Consider the following 16,869-nt stretch of genomic DNA (forward strand, 5'->3'; position numbering starts at 1 on the left):
ATGCTAATACTGCCAGGACTAAGTTCATGATAAATTAAAGTTCAATTAACCATATTACTTAAGAACTCCCACTTAGATATACATCCCTCTAATCATCTAAGTGATCACGTGATCCATATCAACTAAACCTTGTCCGATCATCACGTGAGATGGAGTAGTTTTCAATGGTGAACATCACTATGTTGATCATATCTTCTATATGATTCACGCTCGACCTTTCGATCTCCAATGTTCTGAGGCCATCACTACAAAAGAATACACTTCCATGATGATACGTGTTTGTCACAGTAGGTTGCGTTTCCTGTCATGCATGTACATCCATGACGATTTTATGACAAAATCAAGATAGTCATACCTGTGCTGTCATAGAAGTGTTCCATGTCATTACCAAAATTATCATCATGGAAGTGTCCACTTCCATGACGATAAATCGCGCGTCACAGAAGTGCTTTCGTCAAGGGTGACCGACACATGGCATCCTCCGTAATGGAATGTCGTTAAGCTATCAAGTCTGGTTTTGGATCCGATAACCCGTTAACAGCCCCAACCAATGGGGATTTTCCACGTGTAAAATCATCATTGGCTGGAGGAAACATGTGTCAGCTCACCGTTGGGACAGATGTCCTCCACTCATTGGACCCAAAGCGCCTATGATACGTCGACATGTGGCACGACCCAATAGAGGCCCATTCCTATGAAAAGGCCGTCCCGTTTGACTTGGTCAAAAGGTGGCGGGCCGGCTCACGGCAAGCCTGTGAACGACCTGTTTGCATATAGCCCATTTACAGCCCGCTAACCTAGGGCCCATTTACGGCATATCCGAATTAGGCCCAGTAGCATCATCTGGGTTGTCCAATATAATTCCAGCCCGTTTTAACTTCCGGCCCATGTATGGCCCATGACGTCTTTCGGCCCATATGAGGCCCTTATTACTCTCGGCCCATTAACGGCCCGTGGTAAAATTGGCCCGTAATGAACACTCTATCACTTTATACCCATTAACGGCACGTGGTGAAACTGGGCCATAATGAATAGTGTATCACTTTATACCCATTAACGGCCCATTATTCCGTTAGGCCGTTTCCAGCCAATGTTATCTTTCGGCCTTCTCGGGGCCCATTTATTCTTGGGCTCATTTCCACATTCGTTTACTTACGACCCGTTACTGTCATTTTCTGCTTGTGGGCCAAATTCAGCCCATGGTTACAGTCGGCCCGTTTGTGGCCCGTTAATACGTTGGGTCGTTTTCATAGCATCATCAAAATATGACCGATTAACAACGGCCCATTATGGTCGGCCCATGAACGAATGATTTCAACTCTACCCCATTTACGACCATAATGTGGTCTGTTATTGTCCCATGTTTGGCCAACCGATCATACGGCCCGTAGAAGTCCCATTGATGATACGGCCCATAGAAGGCCCATTGTGTCTACGACCCGTATAAGGCCCATTGTTTCTATGCCACATAGAAGGCCCATTGTTTCTATGGCCCTTAGAAGGCCCATTGTTTCTACGACCCGTAGGAGGCCCATGTTAACTACAGCCGATGGGCATCAAAGTTTGCCACCAGTGCAAATATAGGGAACACCCTACACTATACAAAAATGGCTTGCTCTTTTCTTCAGCCGGTGGCTACACGTTCATAACAAATTTTGTATCGCACCAAAACAAATTACAACTATAAAACAAAAGGAAGGTTGGCATAAAAGTTAATAGTCTAGTAGATAAATGCACCACCAGAAGTTCAGAAGCTCGGTTCATTTGACCTGACTGTTACGTTTTCACGTTGTATTGTCCGATGGAGCACCATAACCTTTGCCTTCAGCTCTCCTAGGCTCCTGAACAACATAGAAAATGTCTGATAGTCTGGTTTCAAAACCATGCATATCTTGACAACATCAAACAATATCTCTCCTTGTTTCACAAAGGGTCTCTGTTAGGGAATGGACTTGTGTTTGGAGCGCAGATACAACATTGTTTTGAGCTTGCATATCTTGATCATGAGGCAGTTTGGACGAGATTGCCTTAACAACCAAGCCAGTATTACGCAGGAACGTGCTTTTGGCACTGCTAGTGGACAGGTACTGACCCACTGCAGCAAGAGCTGACATTGCGGTTATAGTTGCCTCGCCACCTTCAGAAGGTGGCGGTTCCACCATTTTTTCCATAGCTCGCTGAAACGTTGATGTTTTACATTAGTAGTACCAGAACAGAAGATATTAAGGAGGCAGCAAAACCAAACAAAATAGCTTTGGTCTATATACAGAACTTATTCTGCTGAACCCATGTAAAATAATAGTTGTATTTTATTGCAAAGTACAAAATAAAACCAGGTTCCAAACATATGACCATGTACCATCGCTAATGTATTGTCTATTTCTTCACATTGTATTGAGGGCTAAGGATAAAGAGATGAAGTTTATAATATAGTAAGCATAGTATGACATCATTCATATCACAAAACAACTACGAACAGACAAACAAGCAATTGTAACATTGTGTGGGCAAGTCTAGCACGGAACTAGATTACAAGTCAAGATCAAAGGAACATCACTCCTCTCTTTTAAACCTTGTAAGGTGCAATGATACGCTAAGACAATTGTGTATAAAATTGAAAAGAGTAATAGACATTGGCTGCAAACCATGCAGTTCAAGGCACAAGTCAGAGTAAGTATTAGTTAAAAGGCATGAGGATTAAGGACTTACAACAGCGGCTTTGACTGGTGTAGTCATGCCCTTCTTCTTGCTGGTGTGACAGTCCTTGAAGATTTCCACAGCATTTGGTTCAGGTACTTTTTGGTCCTTGCGGGCTTTCCTCTGCATTTGGAACAAGTCAATATAGATCTGATAATATGGTACAATGAAAAGAGTGAAACAACAGCTAATTACAAGAGCCTCGCAGTGTGCAATATAGCTACAAGGTCCTGTCGTCTGTTGGAATTTCACTTTCATACAGTTGGCCTTGTTCATTAAACAGTTCACCTAAAATAAGATAGATTTGTTGGCACATGCGTAAATAGGACTTCAACATGTGATCTAATCACATATATATAATGTACCTGATACTTCGGATCGGACTAGTGTTTAACGAGGCCTCTCCAGTCTTCATCAGATATATTTTCCACTTGAGATGTTTGGGCAAGTTCACTGTTAGCCTTGCCTTCAAAGTGAGTTTTCCTCAAGTTATACCAATACTGTCGTAGAGCAGACTTGAAAACATGGGTGCAAGCTTATCTGGTTGCATCATCTTGGCTATCCAACTTGAACCTCATCTGTTGAAAATTATGGGAGTCTCATTATCAGCAACCTAGAAAGTATTGGACAGAGCAAGACGATATTACTAGTTTCCATACATAACCATACTTACAGATAAATGGTCGAGGAAGGTGTTGAACTGGGTTTCGTCTTTGTCATTCCTGTACTAAATCCATGTTGGGAGGATAGGTACATGACACCTAACAGCAACCGCTGCCTCTGATACTAACTTGGCTGACTCCGTAGCATCACGTGACCTTTTTAAACCTGCCTCAAAATGGATCTCCATTCTTCCTCCTCTAGATTTAGTTAACCTATCGATCATTATCCCTGATGTTTGTTTCCTCTTGCGTCTAGGTGCTAGTTCAACAACAAACATAGGAAGTGTTAGTGTACATCAAACTCTGAGACTACATATAAAGAAGCATGCAACTGTAACTTGACTCCAGCAACTACCTTCTTGCTGTTGAAGCTCACAAAGTTCATCTGATCTTGCCAACTCATCTTGTGTCAAGAGTGCTTCGGAAGTAGTGTCAGGTGGCAAGGGAGCTTGGGAACATGTTGCTAGCTGAGTTGACCAACGAGTAAATCGTACAGCTGGTGGTACTGTGGAAGGTGTTGCAACAACTAGGGTTGTCTCTGCTTGTTTGGTGGCAGCTATTTGTTTCTGTTTGGCTTGTTCTGCAGCTCGTTTAGCACGGGATACCCTGTCGGTACAATTTTCCGCTGGACTTTGACCTTCTATTGCACCATTAGTACCAGCAGAATCTGCAGGATCCTTCCGCTTCCCTTTCCCTGCCGTTCTGTCTTGCTTCCTCTTTCTCTGTGCCATCTTAAGTCAAGCCGACAAGAAAAACGAATAAAAAATTAGTTCTTTAGAACAAATTGATGTGTGATACAGACAAACTGAACTTTGATGTTAGACAACCACATGATAGGAGGATGTAATATGTAAGAAAAACAGGACGGCATGAGATAACCAGAACTATGATGTGTAAACTAAGCAGAAGACATTTCACTAAATTAGAAGCAATGCAATGGAAGGTAGACACCATATGAAAGATGCTACAAATATCGTTCTACCAAGTTAACAGTGTCTCATCATAAATGCCATTTAAACAAATGTGAAGCAGTACAAGAAACAAATCATATGCAAGATGCAAACAACATCACACTATCAAGTTAAAGGTCTCTCGTCATTATTTCCATTGCATATTCACAACTTATGATGTGTAAACTAAGGAGAAGGCATTTCAACAAATTAGAAGCAACGAAAGCTAGACACCATATGAAAGATGCAACGAATATCACTCTACCAAGTTAAAACTATCTCGTCATAAGTGTCATTTCAACAAATTAGTAGTACAAGCTAGAAAAGAATGCAAGATGTAACCTATATCACACTCCGAAGTCAAACGTGTCTTATGATAAGTGATTGTTGCAGGTTACACAACAGTAGTAATTTGATGTAAGAACATGGTGTGATAGACAGATATTGTATGTTCTAGAAATAGGAACACGTGTATTATTCAAGTATAATGTGTAAAGTAAGCAGATGGAATTCAACAAAATTAGAAGCAATACAAGCTAGACATCACACATAACATGCAACCACATATAACAGTGCCAAGTTAGAGGGAGCACCGGTGATGGTGCACTAGGGGAGACATGCTCATCATAAACACAGCTACGTTGAGTGTCTATGCATGTGTTGTCTTGGAAATCATCTTGGGGGGGATGGAGGAGTAGAAACTGTAGAGGCCCTCCGTTTGGAAGGAGCACCTTTATCCGTTGCCTTGCTAACTTCCTTCCGCTTTATTGATTTTGAATTGTCAAGTAAAACCGACAAGAAAAAGCAATAAATTTCTCTCTTCAGAACTCATTCATGCATGGTACTGACAATCACTACTTTGATGTAAGGCAAACACTTGATACCAGGATGGAATATGTACGAAAAACAGGACGGCATGGCATGTTCACAACTGTCTGTGTAAACTAAGCAGAAACCATTCCAACAAATAAGAAGCAATGCAAGCTAGACACCACATGAAAGATGCAACCAATATGACTCTGCCAAGTTAAAAGCGTCCCATCATAAATGGATTTTCAACAAATTAGAAGCAGCACATGCTATAAATCATATGAAAGATGCAACTAATATCGCACTGCATATACTAAAGATGTCTCATCATATTGATTGATGCGGGATACAAAAAAACTATAATTTTATGTAAGGACATGCTCAATAGACAGATGTACTATGTACTAAATACAGGAAGGCATGTCACATTAACAGGTATAATGTATAAGCTAAGCAGAATAGCACATGTAGTTTAACCAGATTGGAAGAATTACAATCTAGACACCATATGCAACATACAACCACATATCACGCTGCCAAGTTAGAGCAAGCACCTGCGATGCTAGTGTAGGGGAAATGCGGTAATAAACTACAGAGCTACGTTCACTATCTTCATCTAGCCTTGCTGTTTCTTGAGAATCATGTCGGGAGGCTGACGCTACATTCTTCAAATGAGGAGTAGTCCACTTGCCTGACTGCCTCATCATAAGTGATTGATGAGGGATACACAAGAACATTAGTTTGATGTAAGAACATGGTTAATACATAGATGTACTAGTATGTACCAAAAACAGAAAGGCATGTCATATTCAAAGGTATAATGTGTAAGCTAAGCAGATGCAATTTAACCAAATTGGAAGCAATACAAGCTAGACATCCAGCTGGAGTGGTGAGCATGATCACTAGGACCTGAGAGCCTGGTGGGAGGCGGGCTGCTTCTCCACCATCGTGGCTTTTTAGTTGGCTTCCAGGTGATGCCTGTCTTTGCTGGGCTTGTCACTGGCTCGGCCAGTGCCCTGACTAGCTATTTGTCTTCTGGTGCTCACGGGATGGTGGTTCATGTAAAAAATATCTTTCCTTATCTTAATAAAGACCGACTTCAGCCTTTCGAATACAAGCTAGACACCATATGGAACATGCAACCACATATGACACCGCGAAGTTAAAGCAAGCACCTGGGATGGTGGTTCATTGCTAGCAAGGTCATCAACTCTAGAGCTACGTTTACCGTCTCCATTTGCTGACACTGCACCCTTTATAGCGATGTAACATGTCGTGCTGACCCATGTAGAAAGCTGGAGCAACTTCTCTCTTTTCTTTTCTGCTTCTCTCGAGGCAGACTCTGAAATACCCTTGCATAAAAACACAATAGTGAGAGTATGGGTGAAGTGTGTGCAGAACTAGTGCACTGTAAAAGTAGCAGATAGCAGGTGGCTGAAAAATAAATGACAGGAGACATATGATAGCTTACAACATTGCATGGCAAACAAAATTAGATTCTACTCCGTATGATTTTGTAATATATGAGCACAGGAAATGCAGGTACTCCTCCAGCACACCACCACATGTGGTCATATCAAGATAACAGTCGACTGAAAATAAATAGGTCAGTCGATTTTTTTTAATGAACCGTTCGATCTATAAGGAATGGGCAGATGGCCTTCGTCTACCTCCCGCCAGTCACTATTGACGATCTTTCTCGAACCGCCAGCGACCACCGGCCTAGACCCCTGCTTCCGTCGCCCCACCCTCCCCTCGACCTCACACCACCGTCGTGCTTGGCAGCGCCACCAGGCCATCCCTTTAATCCCGGCCGACCTCCAGATCGGACGCCAGTAGCTCTAGGCCCCACATGCCCCTAAGATAAACACCGAGGCGCTGCTTCCCCGGCGTAATAGGCGGACTAGCGCCTGTTACATCGGGGAATGCTTCCGTTAATTGGGAATCAACTGACCAGGAATTGAAATTCAGCGGGGCGACGGACCTCTAGCTAAGGTGAAATAGTATATGAGGAGAAACCTTGTGCATCGTGAGTTACTAGGAACATCTAGTATCAAGAAGAAGCGGTCAACTAGTGTCTTCTATGGGATAAATACCGTGCAAGCAGACACGTAAGATTTGCACGAATAAGGGAAGAGGAGTACCATTTTCGGTTGCCGGTGTGGTCGCCTCCACATGTCGCACCGATCTTCTTCTTCTTGCCGGGGAAACCGATGTTCTGGAGGAGGGTGCAGGCTTGGACGAACCCATGGCCAAATTGTTGACTGTGTTGCCATGGCCGTATGTCGGCGGAGGGGAAGCACATCCGAGGCGGCGAAGGATGGTGTAGCAGGAACAGCTCCGGTGAGGTGGAGGGTGGCAAAGTTGGAGCTGCAGCGGTGAGGTGAAGGACGGCATGGTTGAACTGGCTCGGGTACGGATGGCTCGGCCTCGGCTTCAACTACTAGCCATGGAGGGCGTTGCGGTTGAGGTTGTGATGGATGACGACATCGGGGTATCGGCTCCGGCGTGATGGAGGAGGGCGGTGGTTGATGGGTGGAATGGGGTGGCGGATGGAGGACGCCGGGGTTTCGCGGCTGGTGGAGAGGTAGTTTTTGTGCCCATGGAGTACGAATGGGGAATCGGACGGGTGGGCGGGGGGAGGGGGGAGAACCATGTTTCGGTCTGGGACACGCTTGTTTTTGACTTTTTTGAACAGAAGATGGGACGCACTTGTTTTAAATTTGGGGAAAGTACAAACTTTGCCCCCCTCTTAAATTTCGGACCTAGCGCGGGTCGGGGGTAGGATGGTAATCCCAGCTGTCCCAAATAGTGGGCGGGAGCGATTTCGAGCGCGCGCATGTGTGCTTAGGCGGCCATTGTGTATGAATGTTTTTCGGAGGCGGTTGCATGGCGTCTAGATGAGGCTACAAACCTACCCCAGTTTAGACCTTTTGACATCGGGACGTTAGGTTTCACGGGTCGGAGTTATTAGAAAAGTAATTTCAATGTACTACCAAACATTGGTCTCACGCGGTTTCAGGCGAGCAGAGGCTCTTTTGGTGCTTCTATCGAAATTTTGAAACACAATCATTCACGTTTAGAGTGCTCCTGAACTTTGAGGATTGACCTAAATAGACAACGTTAAATTTGACCTTGTATGTTTGAAAACCTCATTAAATTATCCGCTTCTTTTTGAAATTTTGACACTTGAAAACACTATAACTACGATTATTTTGGAATGGAGGAGCTAAATTTGAATCTATTTTGTACACGACTACATATGCTATTATGTAAAAATTTAGGTATGATTTACAAATGCCATGATATTAAAATCAAATAATTGAATGGACTTCATGTTGAATTCGATCTTTTAAACCACCTTAAGTTGAATTCAAATGTATTCTAGTTCATAGGTAGCTATTTATAATGTTCATTGTGTAACTTTTGTATGTATAATGTGCTTTACACACACAACATGAACTATACTCACATTTATATTCGATTGCTAAAGCAATGCATTGTCTGGAGTTCAAAATACTAACTATGTGGATCAATTGTGTCGAATAATAACATAGACATGCTCAAATTCGATAGAATCTAGATGTCTGATGGACCAATGACCGTTCCTTATGTGAATTGCAAATATCATGATCCCATCCTAATATTTGGATACAATTTATATCTTTAATCAATGTGTACAGTAGTCTTGTACGTGTAGTTTCACTCTCCATCTGTGGTATCTCACACATGCTCACACACTCTCTCCCGAGGTGTCTTTCTCGCACACATGCTCTCGATATAACCCTCCCTCCCTCTCGTAACCATTTACGACTGTTTTCACTAGCCTTTATCACACGCACTCTTCCTCTCGCAAGCATACACACGCACAATCCCTATCGACCATTTCTATATACATAGACCTACCTACGTGTCTCCTGTACGCACATTATCTTTAGGCCTGTCTCTCACGCATTGTCTCACACCTCTCTTCCTAATTGACGAGTATGATTCTAGCAGAGCATTCTATAGGATGCCGGCCCTTTAAAGTTAGGTTGGATGAATAGTAATATCAGAGATAAAGGGGTTACCTTAGTCCGAGAACCTAGGGTTACAAATCCTAGCCGGCTTTGTCAGTGGACATAGAGTCCTTCACAATTATGCTATCTTTGTCTTGTACGACTAGCAGTCATCCATGGGTCTCCCTAAATGCGTCACGGGCCGACCAATGTGGCGCAGGACGGAACCGAACGAAGGGCCTCACCTCGACCCACCGGACCTCACGCGCTAACTGATGTCTACTACACAACCTTATTCTTGTAGACGTTGTTGGGCCTGCAAGTGCACAGGTTTGTAGGATAGTAGCAAATTTCCCTCAAGTGGATGACCTAAGGTTTATCAATCCGTGGGAGGCGTAGGATGAAGATGGTATCTCTCAAACAACCCTGCAACCAGATAACAAAGAGTCTCTTGTGTCCCCAACACACCCAATACAATGGTAAATTGTATAGGTGCACTAGTTCGGCGAAGAGATGGTGATACAAGTGCAAAATAGATAGTAGATATAGGTATTTGTAATCTGAAATAATAAAAACAGCAAGGTAACAAGTAATAAAAGTGAGCGTAAACGGTATAGCAATGATAGGAAACAAGGCCTAGGGTTCATACTTTCACTAGTGCAAGTTCTCTCAACAATAATAACATAGATAGATCATATAACAAGCCCTCAACATGAAACAAAGAGCCACTCCAAAGCCACTACTAGCGGAGAACAAACGTAGATATTATGGTAGGGTATGAAACCACCTCAAAGTTATTCTTTTGGATCGATCTATAAAAGAGTTCGTACTAGAATAACACCTTAAGACACAAATCAACCAAAACCCTAATGTCACATAGATACTCCATTGTCACTTCAAGTATCCATGGGCATGATTATACGATATGCATCACACAATCTCAGATTCATCCAACCAACACAAAGTACTTCAAAGAGTGCCCCAAAGTTTCTACCGGAGAGTCAAGAACGTGTGCCAACCCCTATGCATAGGTTCATGGGTGGAACCCGCAAGTTGGTCACCAAAACATACATCAAGAGGCACGTGAAATCCCATTGTCACCACAGGCAAACACGGCAAGACATACATCAAGTGTTCTCATAAAAGACTCAATCCGATAAGATAACTTAAAAAGGGGAAACTCAATTCATCACAAGAGAGTAGAGGGGGAGAAACATCATAAGATCCAACTACAATAGCAAAGCTCGGGATACATCAAGATCGTGCCATAGAGGGAACACGAGAGAGAACACAAGAGAGAGAGAGAGAGATCAAACACATAGCTACTGGTACATACCCTCAGCCTCGAGGGTGAACTACTCCCTCCTCGTCATGGAGAGCACCGGGATGATGAAGATGGCCACCGGTGATGGATTCCCCCTCCCGCAAGGTGCCGGAACGGGCTCCCGAGAGGTTTTTGGTGGCTACAGAGGCTTGCGGCGGCGGAACTCCCGATCTATCTTGATATTCGATGGTTTTAGGGTACGTAGGCATATATAGGCGAAAGAAGTCGGTCGGGAGGTGCTCGAGGGGCCCACGAGATAGGGGGCCACCACCCTGTAAGGGGGGCGCAGCCTCCTATCTCGTGGCCTCCTCGAGGATCTTCTGATGTGGACTCCAAGTCTCCAGGATCATATTCTTCCAAAAAATCACGCTGCCAAAGGTTTCATTCCGTTTGGACTCCATTTGATATTCCTTTTCTTCGAAATACTGAAACAGGCAATAAAACAGTAATATGGGTTGGGCCTCCGGTTAGTAGGTTAGTCCCAAAAATGATATAAATGTGTAAAATAAAGCCCATAAACATTCAAAACACATAGTAATATAGCATGAATGCTTCATAAATTATAGATACATTGGAGACGTATCAAGCATCCCCAAGCTTAATTCTTACTCGTCCTCGAGTAGGTAAATGATAAAGAAAGAATTTAGGAAGTGTGAATGCTAGAAGGTGCACAAGTTTGATCAATGATAATTTCAATCACCTTTTCTAGCATGATAATATGTCATAACAGTAGTTCATCTCATAAAACTTTTCATGATAAAGTAACAAGCAATTCACATGCCAAAGCATAGACCATAAACTTTCTTGAAAACTAGCAAACTTCATTCTCAGTCATCAAACAATTGCAATTCATCTTATTTTCAGAAATAGCAAACTCCACATACTCAACTATCATATAGTCTTCTACAATTGCTAACACTCACGCAATACTAATGGTTATGGAGTTTCAATCGGACACTGAGAAAGATAGGGGCTTATAGTGTTGCCTCCAAACGTATTCACCTTTGGGTGATGTCAACAATAATAGTTCATGCTAACTTACATCCAATTGGATATATATATATATATATCAGGATCATCCCAACACAAAGTGCTTGCCAAAGGATAAAATGAAAAAGGGAAAGGTGAAGATCACCTTGACTCTTGCATAAAAGTAAAAGACATAAAGTAAAAGATAGGCCCTTCGCAGAGGGAAGCAGAGGTTGTCATGCGCTTTTAGGGTTGGAGACACAAAATCTTAATGCGAAAGAACGTCACTTTATATTGCCCCTTGTATATGGACCTTTATTATGCAGTCCATCGCTTTTATTGCTTCCATAACAAGTTCGTACAAAGCTTATTTTCTCCGCACTAATAAGTCATGCATATTTAGAGAGCAATTTTTATTGCTTGCACCGATGAAAACTTACTTGAAGGATCTTACTCAATCCATAGGTAGGTAAGGTGGACTCTCATGGTAAAACTGGGTTTAAGGATATTTGGAAGCACAAGTAGTATCTCTACTTAGTGCAAGGAATTTTGGCTAGCATGAGGGGGGAAGGCAAGCTCAACATGTTTGAATGATCCATGACAATATACTATAACTGAGATGTCAGAAAACATAACCCATTACATTGTCTTCCTTGTCCAACATCAACTCTTTAGCATGTCATACTTAATGAGTGCTCCCAATTATAAAAGATGTCTACAATAGTATATTTATATGTGAAATCTCTCTTCCCTCAATATTCTTTCATGAATTGTTCAAATGACCAATACAATGCTTGCTAACCTCCAATAAATTTACAACCTCTACTTCTTAGATGTGAAGTCATTACTCCCCATGGGATAAGCAAATGAGACATAAATAATTTCAGATTTATGACAATCAACTCAATCAACCATTTACTCATAGGATATAAGTGAAGCACACAAGTAAATGACAAACTACTCCAAAAAGATATAAGTGAAGATCAATGAGTAGCTAAATAATTATGCAACTATGCGAAGACTCTCTCTCATTAAAGAATTTCAGATCTTGGTATTGTATTCAAACAGCAAGCAAACAAAATTAAATGACATTGCAAGGATAGCACAACTCATGTGAAGAAGCAAAAACTTAGGCTCAACCGATACTAACCGATAGTTATTGGAGAAGAAAGGTGGGATGCCTACCGGGGCATCCCCAAGCTTAGATGCTTGATACTTCTTGAAATATTATCTTGGGGTGCCTTGGGCATCCCCATGCTTGGGCTTTTGTGTCTCCTTAATTCCTCTCATATCATGGTTTCTCTTTTTATCAAAAGCTTCATCCACACCAAACTCAACAAGAACTCGTGAGATAGGTTAGTATCAACCAATGCAAAACCTTATCATTTTATACTGTAACAAAATCACTAAAATTATTATTATACATTGCATACTAAATGCCTCTGCATATTTAATACTCCTATCCTCAAATAGTATCATTAAACAAGCAAACATATGCAAACAATGCAACCATAACAGCAATCTGTCAAAACAGTACACTTTGTAAAGAATGCAAGAGTATCAATACTTTCCTAACTCCAAAAATTATGAAATAAAATTCCCACTGCAGTAAATTTATCAGATCTCAATATGCAAAAAGTTTCAACATTATAGCATGCTCTGACTTTTCTAGGGAATTTTTGCAACAGCGGTAAACTTTCTGTTTTCAAACAGCAACATGTATACTAGCAAAATAAGCATGGCAAAGGCTATCCTTGACATTTTTATTAAAAATAAAGATACAAAATATTATTCTAAATAATAGAAAGAAAAAACTAACAAAAGAAAATGAAGCTCCAAGCAAAACACATATCATGTGGTGAATAAAAATATAGCTCCAAGTAAAGTTACCGATGAACGAAGACGAAAGAGGGGATGCCATCCGGGGCATCCCCAAGCTTTGGCTTTTGGCTATTCTTGAATATTACCTTGGGGTGCCTTGGTAATCCCCAAGCTTAGGATCTTGCCACTCCTTATTCCATAGTCCATCGAATCTTTACCCAAAACTTGAAAACTCCACAACACAAAACTCAACAGAAAACTAGTAAGCTCTGTTAGTATAAGAAAATAAAACCACCACTTAGGTACTGTAATGAACTCATTATAAATTCATATTGGTGTGATATATACTGTATTCCAACTTATCTATGGTTCATACCCTCCGATACTACTCATAGATTCATCAAAATAAGCAAACAACACATAGAAAACAGAATCTGTCAAAAACAGAACAGTCTGTAGTAATCTGTATCAAACGTATACTTCTGGAACTCCAAAAATTCTACCAAATTAGGAAGGCCTAAGAACTTTGTGTACCAATCCATAGAAAAAAGAATCATATCAAGACCACGTTCCTGTGAATTAACAAAACTAATTTACTGGGTGCAAAAGTTTCTGATTTTCAGCAGGATCAACACAACTATCATCGTAAGCTATCCTAAAGGTCTTACTTGGCATTTTATTGAAACAAAAGCTATAAAACATGATTACTACAGTAGCATAATCATGGGGACACACAAAAACAGTAAGAATAAATATTGGGTTGTCTCCCAACAAGCGCTTTTCTTTAATGCCTTTCTAGATAGGCATGATCATGACAATGATGCTCACATAAAAGATAAGAATTGAAACATAACGGGAGCATCATGAAGCACATGACTAGCACATTTAAGCCTAACCCACTTCCTATGCATAGGGATTTTATGAGCAAACAACTTATGGGAACAATAATTAACTAGCATAGGAAGGTAAAACAACAATAGCTTCAAGATTTCAAGCACATAGAGAGGAAACTTGATATTATTGCAATTCCTACAAGCATATGTTCCTACCTCATAATAATTTTCAGTAGCATCATGAATGAATTCAACAATATAACCAGCACCTAAATCATTCTTTTCATGATCTACAAGCATAGAAAATTTACTACTCTCCACATAAGCAAAATTCTTCTCATGAATAATAGTGGGAGCAAACTCAACAAAATAATTATCATGTGAGGCATAATCCAATTGAAAACTAAAATCATGATGACAAGTTTCATGGTTATCATTATTCCTAATAGCATAAAAGTAATCACAATAATCATCATAGATAGCAACTTTGTTCTCATAATAAATTGGAACCTCTTCCGAAATAGTGGAATCATCACTAAATAAAGTTGACACTCTTCCAAATCCACTTTCATCAATATAATCATCATAAATAGGAGGCATGCTTTCATCAAAATAAATTTGCTCATCAAAACTTGGGGGACAAAAAATATCATATTCATCAAACATAGCTTCCCCAAGCTTGTGGATTTGCATATCATTAGCATCATGGATATTCAAGGAACTCATACTAACAACATTGCAATCATGCTCATCACACAAAGATCTAGTACCAAACATTCTAATGCATTCTTTTTCTAGCACTTGAGCACAATTTTCCTTTCCATCATTCTCACGAAAGATATTAAAAAGATGAAGCGTATGAGATAAACTCAATTCCATTTTTTTTGTAGTTTTCTTTTATAAACTAAACTAGTGATAAAATAAGAAACAAAAAGATTCGATTGCAAGATCTAAAGATATACCTTCAAGCACTCACCTCCCCGGCAACGGCGCGAGAAAAGAGCTTGATGTATACTGCACAACCATCTTCTTGTAGACGTTGTTGGGCCTGCAAGTGCACAGGTTTGTAGGACAGTAGCAAATTTCCCTCAAGTGGATGACCTAAGGTTTATCAATCCGTGGGAGGCGTAGGATGAAGATGGTATCTCTCAAACAACCCTGCAACCAAATAACAAAGAGTCTCTTGTGTCCCCAACACACCCAATACAATGGTAAATTGTATAGGTGCACTAGTTCGGCGAAGAGATGGTGATACAAGTGCAAAATAGATAGTAGATATAGGTATTTGTAATCTGAAATAATAAAAACAGCAAGGTAACAAGTAATAAAAGTGAGCGTAAACGGTATTGCAATGATAGGAAACAACGCCTAGGGTTCATACTTTAACTATTGCAAGTTCTCTCAACAATAATAACATAGATAGATCATATAACAAGCCCTCAACATGCAACAAAGAGTCACTCCAAAGCCACTAATAGTGGAGAACAAACATAGAGATTATGGTAGGGTACGAAACCACCTCAAAGTTATTCTTTTGGATCAATCTATAAAAGAGTTCGTACTAGAATAACAGCTTAAGACACAAATCAACCAAAACCCTAATGTCACATAGATACTCCATTGTCACTTCAAGTATCCGTGGGCATGATTATACGATATGCATCATACAATCTCAGATTCATCCAACCAACACAAAGTACTTCAAAGAGTGCCCCAAAGTTTCTACCGGAGAGTCAAGAACGTGTGCCAACCCCTATGCATAGGTTCATGGGTGGAACCCGCAAGTTGGTCACCAAAACATACATCAAGAGGCACGTGAAATCCCATTGTCACCACAGATAAACATGGCAAGACATACATCAAGTGTTCTCATAAAAGACTCAATCCGGTAAGATAACTTCAGAAGGGGAAACTCAATTCATCACAAGAGAGTAGAGGGGGAGAAACATCATAAGATCCAACTACAATAGCAAAGCTCGGGATACATCAAGATCGTGCCATAGAGGGAACACGAGAGAGAACACGAGAGAGAGAGATCAAACACATAGCTACTGGTACATACCCTCAGCCCCAAGGGTGAACTACTCCCTCCTCGTCATGGAGAGCGCCGGGATGATGAAGATGGCCACCGGTGATGGATTCCCCCTCCGGCAGGGTGCCGGAACGGGCTCTCGAGAGGTTTTTGGTGGCTACAGAGGCTTGCGGCGGTGGAACTCCCGATCTATCTTGATATTCGATGGTTTTAGGGTACGTAGGCATATATAGGCGAAAGAAGTCGGTCGGGAGGTGCTCAATGGGCCCATGAGACAGGGGGCCACCACCCTGTAAGGGTGGCGCGGCCTCCTATCTCGTGGCCTCCTCGAGGATCTTCTGACGTGGACTCCAAGTCTCCAAGATCATATTCTTCCAAAAAATCACGTTGCCAAAGGTTTCATTCCGTTTGGACTCCGTTTGATATTCCTTTTCTTCAAAATACTGAAACAGGCAATAAAACAGCAATATGGGTTGGGCCTCCGGTTAGTAGGTTAGTCCCAAAAATGATATAAATGTGTAAAACAAAGCCCATAAACATTCAAAACACATAGTAATATAGCATGAATGCTTCATAAATTATAGATACGTTGGAGACGTATCAGTGACACACCCTCTGCCCCCACGTCTCATTATCTTCTCACACCCACACATACCAACACAGACACCACACACACACAAAAATATTCTCCTGGTGCTTCTATCCACTCCCCCTTGCATATACACACTCAAGGGAATCTCTCGCCGTGACGTCATATTCGTCTCTCTCTCTAG

The sequence above is a fragment of the Triticum dicoccoides genome, chromosome 5B, assembly GCF_002162155.2.
Source record: "Triticum dicoccoides isolate Atlit2015 ecotype Zavitan chromosome 5B, WEW_v2.0, whole genome shotgun sequence".
NCBI classification, from domain to species: Eukaryota; Viridiplantae; Streptophyta; class Magnoliopsida; order Poales; family Poaceae; genus Triticum; species Triticum dicoccoides.